The sequence below is a fragment of the Myotis yumanensis genome, unplaced genomic scaffold (genome assembly GCF_028538775.1).
Source record: "Myotis yumanensis isolate MYYU_CA2020_CCGP unplaced genomic scaffold, mMyoYum1.0.hap1 SCAF_22, whole genome shotgun sequence".
In the NCBI taxonomy this organism is placed as follows: domain Eukaryota; kingdom Metazoa; phylum Chordata; class Mammalia; order Chiroptera; family Vespertilionidae; genus Myotis; species Myotis yumanensis.
In genome coordinates, this window is record NW_027223773.1 from 9039975 (window position 1) to 9060993 (window position 21019).

Genomic DNA, 21019 nt, shown 5'->3' on the forward strand with positions numbered 1-21019 from the left:
GAGCCACACACGCCCTCCCACATGGCTAATGTGAAAGCCTTCCAGCATCCCGTCTTGGCAACTGGGGCAACCTCGTGCCTCCTCGTGGAGCCTGGCCATCTCCGAAAAGTAGGCAAAGCTCTAGACTTGTCATCGTTTTCCCTTGGAAGTTCCCAAGGGTGGTTAATAGGTGAACGTTCCTTTCTAATGTTTAACCCAGCAGTTCCTCTGTTTCTGCCACTTTTAATACTTGAGTCAACTTTATAGATCCCTGTTCTTTCAATCTATGAGTCAGGGGGGTTTGTTGAAACAGTGTGATGTTAAAAATTTCTATCAGCTACATTTCAGAGTTATGTTTCCTGGGTTCTGAACTTCCTCTAACCTGGTAGGTGGTTCTTTTTTTTTTTTTCCTGTTCTGCAAGGGTTAATTTTCTTTGCTTCTCTGAGTGTTTGATGTGAATCCTCCTATATTAATGTTGGTTTTGAAAGGAAAAATCCCTATGTGCTCCAAAGAGGGCCTTGGATAGTTTTGCATTTGCAAATAAAACCCTAACAAATGCTCATTTAAAAAAATATATCTCCCCAGCTGAGCACATTAAGGCTCTATGCAACATCTTTGTATTCCCTTCAATAAACCAGGTGTGCTTCTGGAGATTAGCTGTTTTTTTTTCATAAAGAATGATTTTGAAATAAATGACAATGGGCTCATTTCTCTTTATGCAGAGGATAATGTTAAAAGGGAAACAGCCCTGATGAGTTTTAATATCTCCGATAGCTTAATGAGCACTTACTCCAAATGTGAGTGTGTGTGAGCGAGCGCACGGCGCCGAAAGTGGATATATGTGTACACATGTGCCTGAATAATTTCCTAACATCTTAAGTAATACCTGTCAGGGATTTAAATAACCCAGTGCCAGTGAGTTATTCTGGTGGCTGTTTTTCCTGAGGCTTTCTGCAGGAAGTCCATTTTCCCATGGCACTGGGGTTTTATTTTATTTTTTAAGCATCAGCCAGAAAAATATGAAAATGGACCGGGATTTTATGTGCCAGTTGTCATTGATTGCGTCTCTCTCCATAAGTTACGTGGAGCTCTTTCCCACCTTATGTGTCCTCTGTAATGTGAGGTGGATGGGTTATGTTAGGAATTGTTACTCTGTGGATTATACCAAGAACCAGTGAGAGTTGGATTTAAGATTTCTGGAAAGGGATCACATTCATGTATATAAAATAAACTTGGTATGGGATGGAAATGTGTCATTCCATGGATCTTTCTAGTAGGTTTCTATAGTTCATAGAGTGCTTGTATGCAGATGTGGGGAGGGGCCCTAGGGCTGTGAAAGGTAAGCGAGAGAGCGAGGATGTTGCTAGGACTCATGGAGCTAATCACAGATGCCAGTCTGGGTACGTAGCCAAAGGGAGGGTGGGCAGTGGATGGAATGATTCCAGAAGGATCTACTGGACATCCTGTGGAGGGCAAAGAGCCTTGAACTTCTGCATGTCAAGGTCAGCTTCATAGTTTGGGCAACTGGAGAGGTGATTATTGCTTTACTAGAGAACTGACTAAATCTTGATTATTTAAAGACAGATTATGCAAGGCACAATAGTCCAAGCATCTCTCGTTTTCTTTCTTTCTTTTTTTGGTTTGTTAATCCTCACCTAAGGATATTTTTTCCTTTGATTTTTAGAAAGAGTGGAAGGGAAGGCGGAGAGAGAGAGAGAAACATTGATGTGAGAGAGACACCTTGATTGGTGTGCAGGCCAACACTCTAACTACTGACCCACACTGGTCAGGGCGCCTTTGGCTATTTCAATGCTATTGCTATCTTTTTTAGAAATTGGAGCGAGAAAAGTAAAATTAACACCTGGCGTTTTAGTTTGGCCTTCACTTGGAGCTTGGGCGGTGGTGTAGGCAGAGGGACAAAAGATGGAAGCTGCGGCTCACGCGCATGGGGAGAATTACCAGGGAGACAGTCACCCCTGTTTCCTGCGACCCTGAATCTTTGATCTCCATCTCTCCATCTCAGTGCCTAGGTTTGGCTTTGCTTCTGTACGGGCACAATCTATATAAAGAACATTAGCTCTCTGCCTCGAGCAGGATGACTTAAATTGCTGTCTATGTGCGTTTTTCCGAGCCAGGATGTGGGTGCAAATAAACATTAGTCTTCTGCCTCTTAGCCCGCGAAGCTGGCTCACTGTGAGGGTAATGAAAACAAGAACAAAAGGAGCTAAATTTAAAGCCCTGGGTTATGATAATGGCTCTTTAATAAAAGCATTGAGGAGCACGTTTGTCACAAGACTCTTTTTTGGCTGTGGTACGACTACCAAGGGTCAGCAGTGATGGGCTTTATTTCAGGAAGGATGACGGAGGCCTTTGGTTAACTGGAGCTAAGCCGTGCGCTCTTCATTTATTATTGATAGGTTTTGAAAACTCTTCAAGTGGAGCCCGGTGGTTTTCTATGGTTGGGGTAACCGAACCCCGCTTCCTTCTTTCCATTTATGGAAAGCATCTCGGAGGCCTGAGTGAGCCACAGTCGGTGAGGGCTGCTCACGCCGCTGTGTGCGAACTAGAAGGTGTGTGACTTCCCCGGAGATGCGTGGAGTGTGTCTTCTGTGCTGAGTTTCTTAGTAGCTGTTGGGGCTTCAGCACTACCACACAGATTATTGTGGAGGAGTGGACTGTGTGTGTGTGTGTGTGTGTGTGTGTGTGTGTGTGTATGCCAAGATATCCTTAATGTTTGGAATTAAATTGGAACTGGGAGCCAAAGAAGGAATGGGAATTTATGAGAGTGTACATTTTTATTGATTTCAGGGAGGAAGGGAGAAGGAGAGAGAGAGAGAAACATCAATGATGAGAGAGAATCATTGATCCGCTGCCTCCTGCACTCCCCACACTGGGATTGAGCCCACAACCCGGGTATGTGCCCTGACCGGGCATCAAACTGTGACCTTCTGGTTCATAGGTCAACACTCAAGCACTGAGGCATGCCAGCCGGGGGGAGTGCACTTTTGAGGATGGCAGGGGAGCAGTCAGGCGCAGAGTAACGGGCTGATGGACATCCTGCCTAGAGAAGGTGGTACCCTTCCGTTGCAGTGGATGAAGGCGGGGCTTTTCCCGCTCGGAATGGGATGCACACCTCATGGTGCAGAGGGAAAGCTGGTGAACCACACCTCCCGGCTGTCATAGCCGTCGCTCCTGCCAAGTCAAGGCCTTCTGGCTGCTCTCATTTAAATAAGCCCCTTTGGACAGTTAAAAAAAAAAAGAACAGATTGGATTTCTAATTTTAGCTGTGACAGCTTATAATTAGAAACATCTCTAAACTTACTTGTTTACCAACACCTGCACCAATACTGTATGTGTGCCTTTTAGCATGGGCCTGTGGTGGCCTGTGGTGGCATGGGCCTGGGGGTGGCGAGTCCCCCTGTTTGTGTATTATTTACTCCTGCTGGATGCCAACAGTGTGCCTGTGTGTGCAAGTGTGTTCATGCATGTGCGCCTGTGTGTTCACATGGGTGTTCACATGTGTAAATGTTCACCCATGTGCATTCATGTGTGTGTGCCCCATGTGTGCATTTGTTCATTTGTATGTGTACTTGCATGCGTGCATGTGTTCACTTGTGTGTGCATGTTCACTTGTGTGTCTGTCTGTAGGTGCATGCACGTGTGGGAATTCTTTCTTTCCTGCCTTCCGGGGTGAACGCCTCCAGCCCATCTGTGAACTCTCCTGCCTGCGTCGCATGGCAGAGTTCTCCCTTCTTGGGAGTCAAAGAAATTGGTGGTCACTTGTTATTTGGGACAAGGTTAGATTTTAAATGAAACCCTAGAGAGAAATTTCAGCCACTCATTTTAGCAACTCCGGATCTGCACTGGATAAAAGGCTTTTTCTATTTCCATAATTTCTATATTTATGTGTCATTCAGCATACTGTATAGCTGAATGATTCATGGAAAACAAATAGAGAGAGCCACCCATAATATACGTGATTCTACATTTCATCAAAGCGGAAATACATAACTGGGTGAGAATGAGCCCACCTGGTTAGTGAAGGGACGGCTTCTTGCAACTGGAATGCTACTGGGGAGCATTGAATGGTGATGGCATCCTGGTCGAATGGCAGAGCTGTACCCCGGGACCCATTGATTGCAGGTCCTGAAACGTCAATTAACAACCCACTGGGTGCATTGCTTTGAATATAATCCTAGGCTTTCTTAGGGCAAGCATCAGTATTCCTTGCAAAAGCATGTAAAAAGGCCATTGCATGCCAACGCAAGCTTTAAAATAAGAAGTAAAATTAGAACACATCCTCCCAGACCAATATCTCATTCTAATTAAAGTGGAGATTCTGTGGGGAACTCAGCAGGTGTGGGCTTTAGCTGTGACACTTGAGTCTGCCAGCTGCTTGGGTGACAGTCAGATGCCCGTTGACCACTTACTGTTCCAAGGAGCAAGCAAAGTAGAAACAATAAACAAAGACTCTATAGACAGGGCTTGTTGTGGAAACTGACTTTTCCGGAGAATCCAAAGATGGAAAACTGGGTTCTCAAATCTAAGCTGGACTTAGCTAGATTCTTGACTGTCACACATGGGATCAATGAGATGAAATGACTATTTTAGTCTCTCCTGAGCCTATTCCTTTAACAATTATGTAGAGGGTTACATATGGGTGTATGTGAGCTTTCGTGTGTGAGTGTGTCTATAGACATTCTTTCAGCTCTTAAAATGCACTACATTTATACCGACTTGCAATGGATGTTTAAAGAATTTAATGACTTTGCTGTCTTGTGTCAGAAGAGTGATGGGGGGATTAGATGAGGGAAAAGGGCTCTTGGCATGGCTTGTAAGCTGTTACTTTCACCAACTGTGGTGTCAGCTCTGTTCTTTTTTCAGTGTTTCTGGTGATGGAGCCTCTCAACTAGAGATCCTGGGTCTCTGTGATTTCTTTCTTTTTTTTTTTTTTGATAAAAACGAGAATATTTTTAATGCTTTTACTGAGCACCCACCAGACAGAGCGTGAAGGGAAGGACATGAGCTTACAGAGGAGGCTCCTTTACTGTGGAGGGTGCCCTAGTGGAAGAGAGTAACTGGAAATGCTATAGAGCAGCGGTTCTCAACCTGTGGTTCACGACCCCTTTGGGGGTCGAACGACCCTTTCACAGGGGCCGCCTAAGACCATCGGAAAACACATGTTACATATTGTTTTTGTGATTAATCACTATGCTTTAATTATGTTCAATTTGTAACAATGAAAATACATCCTGCATATCAGATATTTACATTACAATTCATAACAGTAGCAAAAGTACAGTTATGAAGTAGCAACGAAAATAATTTTATGGTTGGCGGTCACCACAACATGTGGAACTGTATTAAAGGGTCAGGCGTGAGGAAGGTTGAGAACCACTGCTATAGAGCAATGCAGTGTTTTGCCGGAAGCTACAAATAAAACTCAGCATGGTCCATGTTGAAGTCATTGATCTGGCATTGTCTTTCCTTCAAGCCTAGCAGATTTATAAGAGCCTCTCTGTGGGTTGAGTGGAGTAGAGCCAACAGCATCTATTGAGTGCCCCTGTGTACCTAGCAGAGGTAGAGGGAGTAGGGTTTGGAGTCAAATTAGGATGGTTTGAATCTCAACCCAAATGCCTGCTGGTAGAGTGTTATCTTGGACAAATTCCCCAAGCTTCCTAATTCACCATTTCTGCATAATCAAACCAAACCATCTCAGGGTGTTTTTGTTTGTTTGTTTTGAAGCTTAAATATGTATTAGAATCCTGAAGATATTTCACAGGACAGGAAAAGTTTAATTGTTGATAAAAAAAATCCTGAAATATTCCCAAATTAAAATTCATCATTAAAATTTTTTAAAAATTTCTAACGTATTGCCTTAAACATTTAACTAAAGCACCAACTTTACAGTAGCATTAAATCCCAAAGTAGCAAAATAGAAGATGTGAACAGTAGCAGACAATTCCAAGTCCAGGGCAGATGGAAGGAAGAAAAGGGCCGTTTGCTTCTCTGTGTTAGACTTGTCAGGAGGCTAGGTACCTCTTGGCTTCCTTCTCCATTGGACTGTGGATGGCAGACAAGCAGCGATGAAGAACTTTCTTCTCCACACTGCTGAAGAGGCATACCTGGAGCTCACTAACCGTGTGACTTTCTATCCACGTCTTGTCCAAAAATCGATTCCTTGGCCGCCTGTATGACCCAGTTTTTTCCTACACCACCATCTTGACCGGAAGTCTCATATGACCCATTTTGAAAGATTACCAGTCCGAAATTTTAAAAAAATATATAGTGTCACCATTCTTATGAAACAGAGGCCAAAAACATGAGGGCGATTAAGTATGCTCTGGGAAATATTGCCACATTAGAATGAAGCTCATAGTTCTTGCCTTCTCTTTTCTTCCTCCTCCTCCTCCTCCTCCTCTTCCTCCTCCGCCTCCTCCTCCCCTTCCTCCTCCTCCTCCTCCATCTTCTTCTTTTCTCTCTCCCCCCCCCCTCCCCCTCCCCCCTCCTTCATCTTCCTCTCATGCTTGTGTGTGTTTATCTTTATTTCCACATGCTTCCATGGTACCTAGCCTACAAAGATTAAAACAGAGTGGATGGAGTCATGTCGATCACTCCTTGACTGGTTACAAAACAGTACCATCCAGGAGGCATTGAAACTATGTTAGGAAAACAGCCTCCAAATCGCAACCACTTCCATGAGTGGTGGGAGAACGGAACATACCCTCGTACAAACAATTTGAGAGCTCATCAGAAGTTTGGGGCACCGAGGACCGATCGATAGGGCGAAGCCTGTGTGTGCTTTGAAAGGAAACCTGCAGCAGATTTAGTGACAGCAGAAGACATATAAACCTTTGGAGCAGTGAAAATAGTCTTTACGAAGGCGGAGGGGGAGGGATGTGAAACCTCTCCCCTATCTGGATATTAGGGGGAATCTCAGGAGACCGGACATAAAAGGGAAACACAATATTTGTCATGAGGGAGTCGGGCTCCCTGAGACATTGGTCAATACCCAGGTCTACAGAGGCAGCTCAGCCTGTGGCCCAGGCAGGCAGCAGAAGGGCTTCCTTGGACCTGGGAGCAGAGCTGCTTCTCTGGTGGTCTGTTTTCCAGCTGGGATCCCAAGAAAGGGTGCTCGTAGCTCACAGCTGCAGGGTGACAGTGGGGAGCAAGACAAAAGCAAGGTAGGGGCCTGCTCGTGATGTTTCTTATCACCTATGACCCTCTTCTGAATGGGACCCAGCCTTGGGCCAGAGGCACAGCTGTGAAGGGGGCCTATATGGGAGCGAATCCTGGGTCTTTATTTCTATTTATTTATTTATTTTTATATTCCTATTGATTTCAGAGAGAAAGGGAGAGGGAGATGGAGAGAGAGAGAGAGAGAGAGAGAGAGAGAGAGAGAGAGAGAGAGAGAGAAACATCAGTGATGAGAGAGAATCATTGATTGGCTTCCTCCTGTATGCCCCACACTGGGGATGGAGCCCACAACCCGGGCATGTGCCCCGACTGGGAATTGAACCATGACCTTCTGGTTCATTGGTAGATGCTCAATCAGTGAGCCATGCCGACTGGGCAGAAGGTGGTGTTTTCCAGATGACACAGAAAATCCTCATTCTGGACCCTCTAATTTGTGGTGCAATATCCCATTCTGATTTGCTAGACAATGACGGCTCCTTGTTGTTAAAAGAATTGTGGGGAGCATGCCTGTGACACAGTGCACCCTGCAGCCTGCTTCCTGCTTGTCTGCGCCCAGCTGTGAGCACCCCCTGGAGGAGGAAGCCTGTGCTGAGGCCCACTCACCTTGCTCGCATGCCTCTGGCTTCCCCCCACCTCTGTGGGTCTGTATTAAAAAGGTTTCATGGGAGAAAGTTGGCTTTTGTCTCAGGGGAAGCAGCGATTCCAGGTCCCTGTGGTTCAAGTGTCAATACCCCGGAGGACAGAACAATGTGTGTCATTGTTCGGTGGCCAGCATGCCACTTACTTCCGAGTGCCAGATCCCATGGTTCATAAGACTCCGCTGAATGGGGGGGAAAGTCCCCCCCCAGGCTGATTTGAACTTCAGAGTCAGGGAGCTGCAGAGTTTGCCACAGACCAAGGGGAACAAAGAAATTTCAAAAAGGCGTGTGTCGAAACAATAATAAGAAAAAGAAACCCAAAGTTTGACTTTGACATGAAAGGGATTCTGAGTTGAAAAGGGAGAATTTCAGTCATGTGGGAGCTGCGGAATGTCTTCAGTATTCTGGCGCCATCCAAGCTGTCCCCAGCCCAGGCTGAGCTCAGAGGGCTGGGAAGACCCTGTGGGTAGCTCAGGTGGTGACGAATGGCCCCAGGACTTGGGGGTTAGAGTGGGTAATGTCTGGGCCAAGGGACAGGCCTGCAGGGAGGAGGCCAGCTGCCTCCATGGGGAGGGGCTCGGACCAGCAGGAGTTCTTGCCTTCCCAGCCTCCTCTCTGTCCTGAGCCTTGGCCACTTCCCTTCCTCAACAGGCTGTACCGGGCAGAGTCCTCACTGGGGACTTGACACAACACTCAGCCATCACTAATGAGGTTTTGTGGGTGTGTTTCTAATAAAAATAAAGGATTATAGATGCGCCCCTCCCTCCCGTGTGCCTTAGTCATGGGTTGCTGCAGGCAGGTGGCCACAGGGGGCCGTCTGAGCCTCAGGCTAGCTGTGGTGATAGCTGTTAAGAGGTTTTACTCTTACATCAGAGCAGCCCAATTGTGCATGTGACAGTGGGGACCAATTATTGCACAATAGAGCATCCCTGGATGAAGAGTGTGAGAGAGAGTGAGAGAGTGTGCATTGAATATGCGAAGGAGGACACCATCTCCTCCCAAATTGGGGAGGGGGGGGATCTCCCTGCCTCTGGGAAAAGGGCAATTCCATTCCAAAGTCTTGTTGTTTGTGAAAGTGACATGTGCAATCATTTCATCCCTGGTTTTCAAAACAATCACCTCCCAAATAATGGAAACAAATGACAACCAAATGTCACCATGTGGGTTCAGGTACATGGGACATACAACTGCTCTGGGCTTGAAGTGTCACCGACATACCCTTTTCTTGGGAAATTGGGTCTTGTTGGGTTCTATTTTGTCTCCAGTTCTAGCAATTCTAGAGTTGAACAGTTTTAACACGTTCTCAAAATCCATCCTATTGAGAGTTTGTCCAAGTCATCCCAGATTGAGCAGGAATCGTTAGTTGAGACTCCTCATTTCTCTCCAGGTTCTTCTTCTTCTTTTTTAAAAAAATTTTTTTATTGATTTCAGAGAAGAAGAAAGAGGGAGAGAGAGATAGAAACATCAATTATGAGAGAAAGTCATTGATGAGCTGCCTCCGGCATGCCCCTACTGGGAATTGAGCCCTCAATCCGGGTATGTGCCTGAGGGGGAATCAAACGTGACCTCCTGGTTCATAGGTTGAAGCTCAGTCACTGAGCCACACCAGCTTGGCACCCCTCCAGGTTCTTGTAGTCCGTGTTGGTCCTCAAACAGAAGTCCCTGAAAGAATGCACTGACTACTCGGGATAGCTGATAGAAGAAAAAGTGGGGCCCCGAGCAGTTAAGGGATATACAACTTCTCTGGGTTTGAAGTTGATCCAAGATCACAAAATGAAAGAACTGAATGGTCAATGCAGAACTTACTGAAAATTTAATTTCCAATAACTATAAGGTAATAAAAGTAGAAAGGGCACAAATTCAACATGCAGCTTTATTAAAGAAGGCAAATTTCCTATTGGAAAAAAATGTGATTAGCATTGCATCCTTTATGTACCATAGCAGCACAGTTTCTACTGTTCAGATTTAAAGTGACCAACGCCTCCTGGTCTTCCCAGGACTGTCCTATTTTTGCACTGTGGCATGTGGAAAAATCCAAAATTTGGGAGCCCTTCAGTTCTGGGCACATAGTTGGTCATACTAAATGTGTCCCCCCTACCCCAAGCTACAATTTTTGGTTAAAGTTGTCATATGTCCCTCCAAGCTAAGTTTCTTCTTGTTCTCTTTCTCTTTTTTAATAATATATTTTTATTGATTTCAGAGAGGAATGGAGAGGGAGAGAAAGAGAGAAATATCAATGACCAGAGAATCATTGATCAGCTGCCTCCTGCATGCCCCACACGGGGATCGAGCCCACAACCCAGGCATGTGCCCTGACCAGGAATTGAACCATGACCTCCTAGTTCATAGGTTGATGCTCAACCACTGAGCCACACCGGCTGGGCTCTTCTTGTTCTCCTATGAGGGCAACTGGAATTAGTGAGCTAGTAGTTTATGCAGTCTTTGCTGCTGTGGTTCGCCTGGGGAAATCAGCACTGAACTGCACTATCCCTTCCTCTCCTTCGGGAATTCTCCTCGTATCCTCTCCACTGGCATTTAGGACAATGGCAGGATTATGGAGATGGGTGGGGGAATTTCGCCAAGCCTAATTTTTCTAGCCCTTCATTCAAGACTGGATAAGACTCTGGCACCCACATCCTGCAAAGAGGCACAAGGGAGGGTCTGCAGACATTTCCCTACAGAGGGCAAGATGGTAAGTAGTTTAGCCTTTGCTGGCCACACGTGGTCTCTGTACACACAGTCTCTCTCTTTTTATAAAAGAACCCTTTGAAAATGTAAAAACGCTTTTTGCCTTTAAGAGTATATAAAAATAGGCCGTGGACCCAATTTGGCCTCCATGCCTAACTCTCCTGTAGAGACAACATTGCTGTCCAACAGAAATATAATGTGAGTCAGGTTTTTAATTCATGTTCTAATAGCCACTTAAAAAAGTGAAAAGAAATAGGTAAATTTAATTTTAATAATGCATTTTATATAACACAATATAGCCTAAATATTACTATTTTGATATGTAACCAATATAATAGTTATTAATGAGCTATTTTGCATTTTTTGGACGCTAAGCCTTTGAAATCTGGACTAGTCACATTTCAGAGTCCAATAGGTGCATATGGGTGGTGGCTGCCATATTGGACAGCCCCACCTCTGGAGTATCTTTGATGAATATTCAGCCAAACTCCTCTAGTCCATTGAGCTTCAGTGAGCACAGAAAACAAAAGGAAGATCTTAGAACTGGAAGGTAGCTCAGAGACCAGCTAGTCTAACCCTTCCTTTTGTAAATGGTGAAGCTAAGGGTCAGAAAGGCTAAGCAGTTTGCCCAAGATCACACAGCTTAGTTTAGCAGCAGAACTCAGATCTCTGGACCTGTTTATCCTCTGTATAGCTCAGTGTGAGGTCCTGCTTGTGATTTGTGGCATGTGTGTGAGAAGTCTGATTGGGAAAAGGGGTGCTGTCTGTGGCCATGGAGAAGAGGGAGGGGAAGGAGAAGACCTGTACTCTGGTCACCCGGATAACACACATGTAGATATGAAGCCATGTAGGGTCCTTGTGTGTGCATAGTGCGTACATGTGCATGTGCACGTGTGTCTTTGTGGGGTACTGCGCCTTGACCAACAACAGCCTAAGCAGCATCCTAAATAAAGGGTGGAATCTGGGGGCTGGAGCTGGTGTGGCAAGGATACTGAGTATTGGTTGTTCTCTCTTCTTTGCTTGGGTAATGCCTCTCCCTTGGGTTACAAGGAGGCCTAAGCTGAGTAAATATTAGTTGTGTAATCAGAGTGACTGGAAGAAAGAGAAGTTTCATTGCTTTCTAAGCAGCCTAAACCCATGCCGTGCCTTGGGCATTTTCTCTCTTGTGGGGCAGTGTGAATTTTCCTTTGTTGTATCTGACTCTCTCTCTTTCTCTCTCTCCTCACTTAAGGGACTTGCAGACCAGCGAATGAATTTTATGAATAGGAAAGCCCTGTAGTGCATTTAGCTTGGGAAAATGTCCCTTAGAATAGATTGTTTCTGAGTCAAGTGTATAAATATTCTGGCTCAAGACCATCCCCTTTTTTCTTAATGAATTGGTCTGGCAGTAGTTAAAGCCAAGTGTGGTCTAGCCGAGTGCTCCAGAGAGAAAAATTGAATGGACAAAAAGCCCAGTCATGGTCTTGAACTTTATAGAATGTGTTGGGCAATGAATTAGAAAATTAACTTCATGACAACGGGCAGGATCTGTTGTTAAGTCGGTCGGTTTGGGAGCAGTTTGGTGCCTTCTCTTACCTGAACGTCCCTGTTGAGTGAATTTTGAAGATACAACCAGTTGCCAAGGAGCCTGTTCAATTTCCTGGTTAAGTCACTCCAGTTAATCATCTTGAGAGGGTGTTGTACCATATTGTTATCTGTCTGCCTTATCAGGTTATATTTTTATGTCTGGGTTTCGACAAAATCTCATCTCCAAGTAGGAAACCAAGCGCTGCCTCCTCTGTTCTACCTCCTTTCTGATATGTGGGTAGCTTTTTTTTTTGCAGGGTGGGTTGGTGATTGGTGGAAGTGAAACTTTTTCTTCTCACATACAGCTTCAATTCCAGCGTAATGGTGTGGTTTGCAGCTCTCTGCTTATAGTTTCTGTTCCTGTTTAAATACTAAAATGTACTGTTTGTCTCCATTTCTGGACAACATAATTGGGTTGCTAACTGGCAGGAACAATTAAGTGTACAGCATTATGAGAAAAAAAATGTTGCAAGCCCTAAGATTTAACTTGATTTCTCATTACACTGACTCCCTTCGTAAGGGTAGCTTGGAAGGGCTAATGAATGCATATAACGAAGAACTAGAGTAGGAGAGAGGGAGGTCTCTCGGGGGCTTAGGGGAGCTCATCTCCTCTAGATTGTGCTGTCCTTGGGCAGAAAATTGTTCCCCCTTTCTTCTGTTTATCATATGGGTTCAAGGTTTATTCGCTCTTTTGAGGGGGTTACTGGAATAGTAATAAAATTGTTCTCTGATTTTTTCCAGAATTATTATAGTCAATAGGAAGTTGATCTTGGGGACAACATGTTCTGGGAATGGGATACACATGTGACCTTGGTGGTGAGTAACTGCTAGTTGTAATTTACATAGATCATTTGAACGTCTTAACTTATAGGACACATCTTTTCCAATCATCTTGGGGGACTTGGTTAAGAGTAAATCTAGAAAAGTAAAGGGTGTTTCCTGGTCAGAGAAATTGTGGCAATGGAGTAAAGCCACGAATACCCTCGACTGGGCTCTTTTTGGGGGAGTCTCAGCCAGGGTTGGCAGGAAGGGCTCCCCCTTTACCAGAATGATTTCCCAGCAGTGGGGCTCTGCGTGGAATGTTTTGGGTTAAGCAAGTCATCCCTCAGGCACCGTAGGCTGTTTGTGGGTAGCGGGACGTTGCAGCCAGCAAAGTTAATGCAGTTAATATTCAACTGAACTTTTGGGGGGTTACTAATCCCTTAGGCAGATTTGCTAGAAAAGGCTACACATTAATAGCACTCCAAATCAGACCGCCCCCCAAGTGGATAGTCACATGTGTTAGCACATGTAAAACATCGCACCATTTCGGCCAAACTTGGGGCAGAAGTGCTGTTTAATCACCTCTCCATTGGAGCCTGGTCTTCCCTGAACCCATCACTCTGGGAAGAAGTGAGTAGCCTTACATGACTGGGTATTTTACAGACGCTTTCATTTGCATGGAATAATGTCTTTAACACTCTTGCCATTTGCAAGTTCTTCCAATAAGAGGGGCCGATTTGGTTCTCATTCTCTGCTGCATTTCCTGGAAACGAAGCATTTTGGCATCTCCTTCTTGGCTTTAAAGGGGAGGGTGTTCTATCACTTCCTTGGGCCCTTGGGCTGAATCCGGGAGGGGGTCTAGTCAGCAGGTACAGGGGTGGCTATCTCACCGGCCAGAGGTCAGGGCTCTGTTCATGCCTCCAACTCAGGTGGGAATTGAGTCATGAGTTGCTCCAAGTCCCATGGGGCTCAGCAGGCCACGAAGAGAGGAGAGGTCGGGAATGGAAGGCAGGTGCTTGGTCGCCATGCACAGCTGACCACGGGGGGGTGGGAGGCAAAGGTTGCTCTGGGCTGGAGTGTCGCTTTTTATCATTTAGCAGGAATTTTCCTCTTTCAGCAGTTTCTCCTCTCATCTTAGGCCATGTATTATTCCAGGTAGGAACAATATGTGAAAGGAGAATAGAAAATCAGAATGAAAATGATCTGCCATGGCTATGAGTTTAACAGTTCTGTAACCAAATAACATTGTATTAGTGGTTTTCTAGGATGGGGCTTGCTGAAGACTTGGGTACGTACGGTCCTCTCTCTTACAGGTGATCAGTATAGCCCTGGCTGGGTGGCTCAGTTGGTTGGAGTATTATCCCATACACCAAAAATTTGTGGGTTCCATACCCAGTCAGGGCACATACTGAAGTTGTGGGTTCAATCCAGGGTAGGGGCTCATAGGGTCAGCAACTGATAGATGTTTCTCTCTCACATTAATGTTTCTCTCTCTCTCTGTCTCTCTCTCTCTCACTAAAAATCAATAAAAATGTCTCCCCAGGTGTGCATTAAAAATGATTAGCATAAAGAACATTCATCTAATATTTTTCAGGACATGTGACTTTAGTTGTTTTCTCTTATTTCCCCATCAAATGCCCTGATTTTGGGTTTCTGAATGGGAACCTTTGGTCAAGCTTGTAGAGGCCACCATCTTACTGGTGAACATCCTTAGCAGGTGGTAGGAAAGCATTAGCACTTGAAAAACTGACTGAAAGGGAGTTTTCAATGAGCTTTGGACATTCTTTGCTTTCTCACTGGCCTTGACCACAAACAGTGGAGTTCACTTTCTTGTGCATATACTTTTCCCACAGATAATATTGATTTACCCCTGAAGTTAGAACCAAATGCCCTAGACGGATATTATTTAGGATTTTTAAAAATATATTAATTTTTGGCCACAATTATTCCAAGTTGGCCTTTTATTTTTAAGGCTAGACATGTCCTAACAGAAGTGGGAGTTACTGAGGCTCTGGGCAACTCCTCCTGGGCACCACTTGGGTGCGGGCGGCAGGAGTGATCCCCAGAGCTGCTCATGCACCCTCCTCCCCTGTACCCTCCAGATTGACCTTACTGGTCTACATGGAATTAATATGCAATCACAGCTGATTCCATTTCTTTAAATATATTGAGAGGTAAATGGCAGGACAATTAGGAGATTCTTTAGAGGCAATCCTAGTGTGCATTTTGCTAGAATGATGCATTGGATTGAATATTGCCTTTGCTTCTCTTCCCCATTGGGAATGGATCTTAGCCAAAGAAGAAGGAAGTCGTGGTTTGTTAAAAGAGAACTGATTTGGGAGTTTTCTGTGTCTCCAACCTAGGTTAGTATTCCAAAATGTGTCCATCCTAACACACAAAGGGAATATGTATTTAAAGGTGCGACAAACTTAACACCCTCGTCCCACTGAGCTATCGGCCTGCCTCCTTTTCTTCCTTCTTCTAACACGTACCTGTTGAGTGCCTGCCATGGGAAGGGATTGCTCTGGACCCTGGGGTGCCACTCTGAACAGTCTATGTGGCTTCCGCAGTCCCCTTTCTGGGTCATGGACTCCTGCAGTCACCAGACACGCCTGTCAAGGTGCCAGGCAAACCCGGGGTCGATGCCCCCATTAAGCCAGCGCTGCCACAGCCGCCCCGTGGTGAGGGCCTTGGGGGAAGAAGTCATTTGCAGCAAAGTACAATCAGCATTAAAAGAAACAACCATCAGTACATTTGGGAAGTCTTTGCGATCATTTCCTCACCTCAGTGTGTGCATACGAGTGGCCTGCCATTTGCATATGGGAGTCTTGTCCTTACAGTTTCAGGAAGTGATTTGTTAATCATCACATTCTCCGAACGACCCTAAATCTGTAATTGATGTGGGTCTGGATAAAGCAATTCTTCCCCCCGCCTATTCCAGGGACCATTTTTTTGGCAGGGTCTGAGCCAGAATGAGCACTAGCCATCAACAAAATTTAGGACAGCTGGGGTGCTGTGCAGCAAAGACTTTTGGCTCCACAGTTCAAATAATCACAATAGCAGCTCAATTTAGCCTTTGGCCGAATGGCTTTGGCAGGGCGCAATGAAAAATAATTATTTCATGGCCTGCTTATTTTCCCCTTAACCAATAAACTCTCAGACCTCTTCCGGCTTATGTAAATATTCCTCCAGGGATGACAATGAGGATGGGCCATTACCCCGTCATCTCCTGACTTAGGCAATGGTCGTATTTCACCCTTGTGGGGATAGAAAGCAAAACTCAACAACTTTCTGAGATATCCATGGAGAGTGGGAAGGCATTTGACGGCTGGAATGTGAGGCCAGTCACAGCTGCGGAGAGAAAAAAGGTTGAGTCCCAGGCCCTCACTTAAGAGGCAAGGCATGCAGAGGTGTTACTGTGTGTGACGTGGAAGGAACAATACCAAGCAAAGGATGCCAAGTGTAGTACCATAGCCCTGAAACAAGTCTACTCCTGTGTTGCTGTAGCTCCATAGGCTACAGAGAGAAAGGTCCTCAGAGCTTTGTGTTAAGGGCCTGCTGGTTTCCTCTCATTGCATTCAGTGGCTGCAGCTCTGTTCCCTATTCCTGAGTCCTTGCCTTTGCTCTGGGTCATTTGGATAGAGTCACGGAGAGGCGGATGGGAGACATTAAGCATGGCAGCAAGCCTAACAGCCACCCTAGACCTGAAGCCCTTCAAGGCTTTTTGCTCAAATCCCATTAGTCTCCTGCATTGCGTATCTGCCTTCCCGGGTCAGCTGCTTCCCCGAGCAGGGCGCCTGTGCACTTGATGACCGATTCCTACTCAATGCGAGTCCATGGCTTCGCAGCTCCATTGGTCCACGCAGAGTGTTAATGAGATCGGTCATTGGCTTGATCCCTACAGGGGCCAGTAAACTCCATTCTGTCCCATTAACCCCTGCCAGCTGCCGTGGGTGGGATGGGGTGAGGGTGAATGGCTCACTACAAACCATCCCCACTGCGGGGCAACCAGCTAGTCCGCTGACGGTGGGCCAGGCGTGTTTGCTCTGAATGGTGGCTGATGGTGCATTAGAAATGGGAGCGACCATGGGTTTGATGCCCCTTTCTCTCATCTGTGTGTGTAGGGATGTGAGGGTGGGGGTAGGAGTGCATGTTTCTACTGTTAGGAAAGTGCAGGTCGTTCTTGCTTAGAAAACCCTGCAGCACATCAAACTCCTGCCACGATCCGCATGATCTGCGTTTAATGCGTGGCATTTCTTCTCAGAGTATCTTTAGAAAAATCGGTAGTCATGTCATGCATCAGGATGAAGTTCTAAATGTAAATGAGATTCTCCCAGTAATTTATTTACATTTGTTTTCAGCACAACAAATGAGACATCACGTAGCTTCATAATTTTCCATGACCGAGCCACCAGCGTGCAGTGTGTAATTTACTATGATTTAAGATGCTTCTCTGTCGAATTTTTTTCTTCTTCAACAGTATCTTACGAGCCTTAAACCGGGGACAGAGAACCCCTGGACCATTTCACATCTTGCTTTCTGTGTCCTTGTCTCCCCCTCCCCCCACAAGTGTCCTGGGACCCACTGAATATACACTCTTGCTCCCATCTTTGAATGATCTTAGGTGGATTTGAGAAAAACAATATGAGGATTTACCAGGACTTTTGAGATTGAGGGCAAAGCTGGGAAGGAGATGGCACGGAGTTATCCCGTGGCCTGGCATGAACCTATGGCTGAAGGGTTCTGAAGAGTGCCATCAGGAATTCCAGAGTTCTGGTCATTGTATCTGGTGACCAAATCATGAATAAGCCACAGTTTGGCTTTGCCCTCCCCCAAGCACCTGCTGAAATCAGTAAATTAGAAATACTTGCTAATTAGAGCTAAGATGTAGATAGAGAATCTTAAAAAGTATGTCCTCTAAGTAAAAGGTTCTGGTTTTGCTCAGTCAACAGCTATAAGAGCTTTCTATAGGACAGCCACTGACCGAGGCATTGAGGGTGAATAAGACACAGGCATTTCCACCAAAGCTTGCTCAGGTCCTCTTAGTGTGAAAGGAAACTCCATTCAGAAAGAAAAATAAAGATATGTGAAAGAGAAGGACAGGTGTGACAGGCTCAATGTTTCTTATTACTTAAAAAAGTCTTCCTTAATTATTTGTCCCAAATTCACTTGGAATGTGCTGGTTGGTGGTCTCACTGAGTGGTATTCGAATGCCTCCAACATGTGTTTTGGTCCTGGCAGACCAGCCTTTCCAAGTCTCCTTGAATACACTAAGCATTGTTTTGCTTAGAATATTTTTCTCCTTACCACACACATGCTTGTAAGATATTTGTCAGGGCTGTTGGGGCATTGGCGTGTCAGCAAATGTTAGCAACGCATTCTTTTGGAAGCGGTGGGCAATTTTATGGCTCTCAGTCCCCCTCCTGAATTTGTCTTTGCTGAAAACTTTAAAGAGACTTCAAAGCAAGACCTCACGAGCCCCACTTGAATCTTTGTCTAGTGCCGGTGATACCTGTTTAAATGCGAGGTGTTTCTAGTTTGGATAATAAAGCAAGGTAAAAAGCAGAGTGGTCTTCAACCTAAGTACTAAAGTGTCAAGAGTTCTTTCATGAGAATCACAGAGAACAAACGTATACTTTATTTTCTAAAGAAAAGATCTCTGAACATTTCTACAACTTTCAAGTTAGTGGGTGGTGGCTTTTCATTGACCTCTGACATCTGTTATTTTGCTGAAAAGTTCTGTGCAGCACTGTTATACACGAAGCAGATTTTTACTAAGCACACACTCTGTGGAGTGCCTATGCTCCTTGCTATGCTAAGGATCCCTGCTTGAAGAGGCAGAGAAGGGCCCGGCTGGTGTGGCTCAGTGGTTGAGCATTGACTTGTGAACCAGAAGGTCATGGTTGGATTCCTGATCAGAGCATATACCTGGGTTGCAGGCTCGATCCCCAGTGCAGGAGGCAGCTGATCAATGATTCTCATCATTGATGTTTCTATCTCTCTCTTTCTGTCTGCCTTCTTCTCTGAGATCAACACAAATATATTTAGGAAAAAGAAAGAGTTGAGGAAGGTGAGCTGACTCATAATTACAGTGAGTCATTGTGCAATAATGCGGGCCCCATAGCAAGGTGATATTTTCACGATAGTGACAGGCTTAAGATGTGCAGTTCCCAGGAATCTGGGTTTAGAGGAGGGTCAGTCTTCATTATTTGCACATCATATTCCATGGGGTTTCTGCATTTAAAAAAATAATGTTTGGAAAATATTTTGAATTCAATTGCTTTTTGGGCTGCAGTGAACGTCTAGGGAGTGAGGATCCTGAGAAATAGAAAGAAATAAATGAATAGAAATAAGAATAATTGAACCCAACTTAAATCTAAGGTAACTTTTATGGGGGAAATGATTCTTAATTACCATCTCACTTTGTATATGATGTGCTATATCCCCCCGAAGAAATCATATCGCATTAAAACATCATCCAAGCATTCTTCTCATCCCCTGAATTTTCTCCTTAAAAGCCCAGGATGAAGAGCTTGCCCAGTATATGCAGCCCCCGAATGGACTTGGCAGGCTGTCCAAGGTCATGGTGGTACTCAGTGGGAATTCCTGTGGAAAGACTATGCAATGCTTTTTGTTACTTTCCTTTCCTTACCAGTACGATTTCGTTCGTAGGGGACCAGTTTCACAGAAGAACAAGTGAACCAGTGAGAGAAAACAATATTGGAAAGCACTTGCTTTAAAGAAAAGAGTTATGGCTACAGATGCAGAACAGAATGGTACAGAATGAAAACAATTGCAGGTTTTGATAGGTATGTTAGACAAGAGTCATAAAGCCATTTCCCCATTAATTCTGGGGCACTTATACTATTTTTAAAATATCCCACAAGCCTTTGCCTGACAAAGGAAAAGTACGGGATAAAGCCTCAGTCTCTGCGGTGACAGCTATTTCCATAGCAACCTGCCTGTCAATCAAAACCCACTTCATGGAGCTTCAGAAAACACCCCCAGAAATAAATGTCAAAAGTCTTAGGCAGATTCCAAATTTAAATCAAACTTTAAAAATAAATTGAAATAAGAAACCAAACACCCACATAAGTCACAAAACTACATTTTTACTTTGGAAGGAAGGAAAAGGGGGTAAAGTAACAAAGTCCAAAGGAACTGACTTTCATCGACATGATCATCACACTGCATTTACCCTCTTCATCCTGGTGCTGATGGTTTCCGCCTCTTCCTTGGACGGTAGGAGGTGAGACACGGAGCTAGTAGCCAGCCAGGTGGGGTATGTGCTTGGTCACTCTTTCAGTGGAATGGCATTACACTACTCTGACTAGCCTTCCGCCAATTAAAGTGAACTCACGTGCCATTTTAGGTCCTTATGTTGCTAAAGGATACTCCAAGACTTTAGCTTGAAGTCATTCCCCCCTTTTTATTTGCAAGTAAAAATGTATAAAAGGCCTGATACACACTTCAGGGCTAAGTCATCTGATATCTATAATAATAAAAGCATAAAATGCTAATTAGACTGGACGACCTTCCCGACGAAGCCAGGGCTGCTAGGGAAGCCGGGGTCCCAGGTTCCTGCTGGTGGCCGGAGGGAAGCCGGTGCCAGGAGCCAGGGGAAGGAAGGCCTACTCTTGTATGAATTTCGTGCATCAGGCCTCTAATATATATATATAGTTGATTTCAGAGAAGAAAGGAGAGGGAGAGAGAGATAGAAACATCAATGATGACAGAGAATCATTAATCGGCTGCCTCTTGCACGCCCCCTACTGGAGTTTGAGCCTGCAACCTGGGCATTCGCCCTGACTGGGAATCTAACCATGACCTTCTGGTTCATAGGTCAGCACTCAACCACTGAGCCATGCTGGCGGGCAGTCATCTAATTTCACTTCTTCCCTCTGTGAAACTGTGGTTACCTGGCAGAGGGCACCTGAAGAAACTATAGTTTCTTGGAGACTACAGAACGCTTGGCCTTCAACAAGCTGGAATGTGTTGAGTACACTTGTTGAAATGTCCATGGACACAGGAGCAAATTTTAGTATAATCGTCACTCAGCATCCTATCAGGTCTTAAACCTTTATTTTTGCTGTTAATGAAATACGTTCTTCAGCTTCTCCTGTGACATGCTGAGGTTAACAGGCTGAGGGGATCCATCCCTCAACCTCCAGAGGAACCAAACCCGTCC

The 21019-nt window shown here is 45.1% G+C and overlaps 1 protein-coding gene across 2 annotated transcripts in view; it reads left to right on the forward strand.

The window, feature by feature from the left end:
- Nucleotides 1–21019, forward strand: part of ESRRG (estrogen related receptor gamma) — a 432435-nt gene that overhangs the window by 36447 nt on the left and 374969 nt on the right. The window contains exon 1 of one of the 2 annotated variants that reach the window (XM_070401095.1): nucleotides 13443–13461. The exons of the other annotated variant lie outside the window; for it this stretch is intronic. The gene's annotated coding sequence lies outside the window, so the exon portion shown is untranslated. Of the gene's footprint in view, nucleotides 1–13442; nucleotides 13462–21019 lie in introns of those variants that run through there. 2 annotated transcript variants of the gene reach the window in all.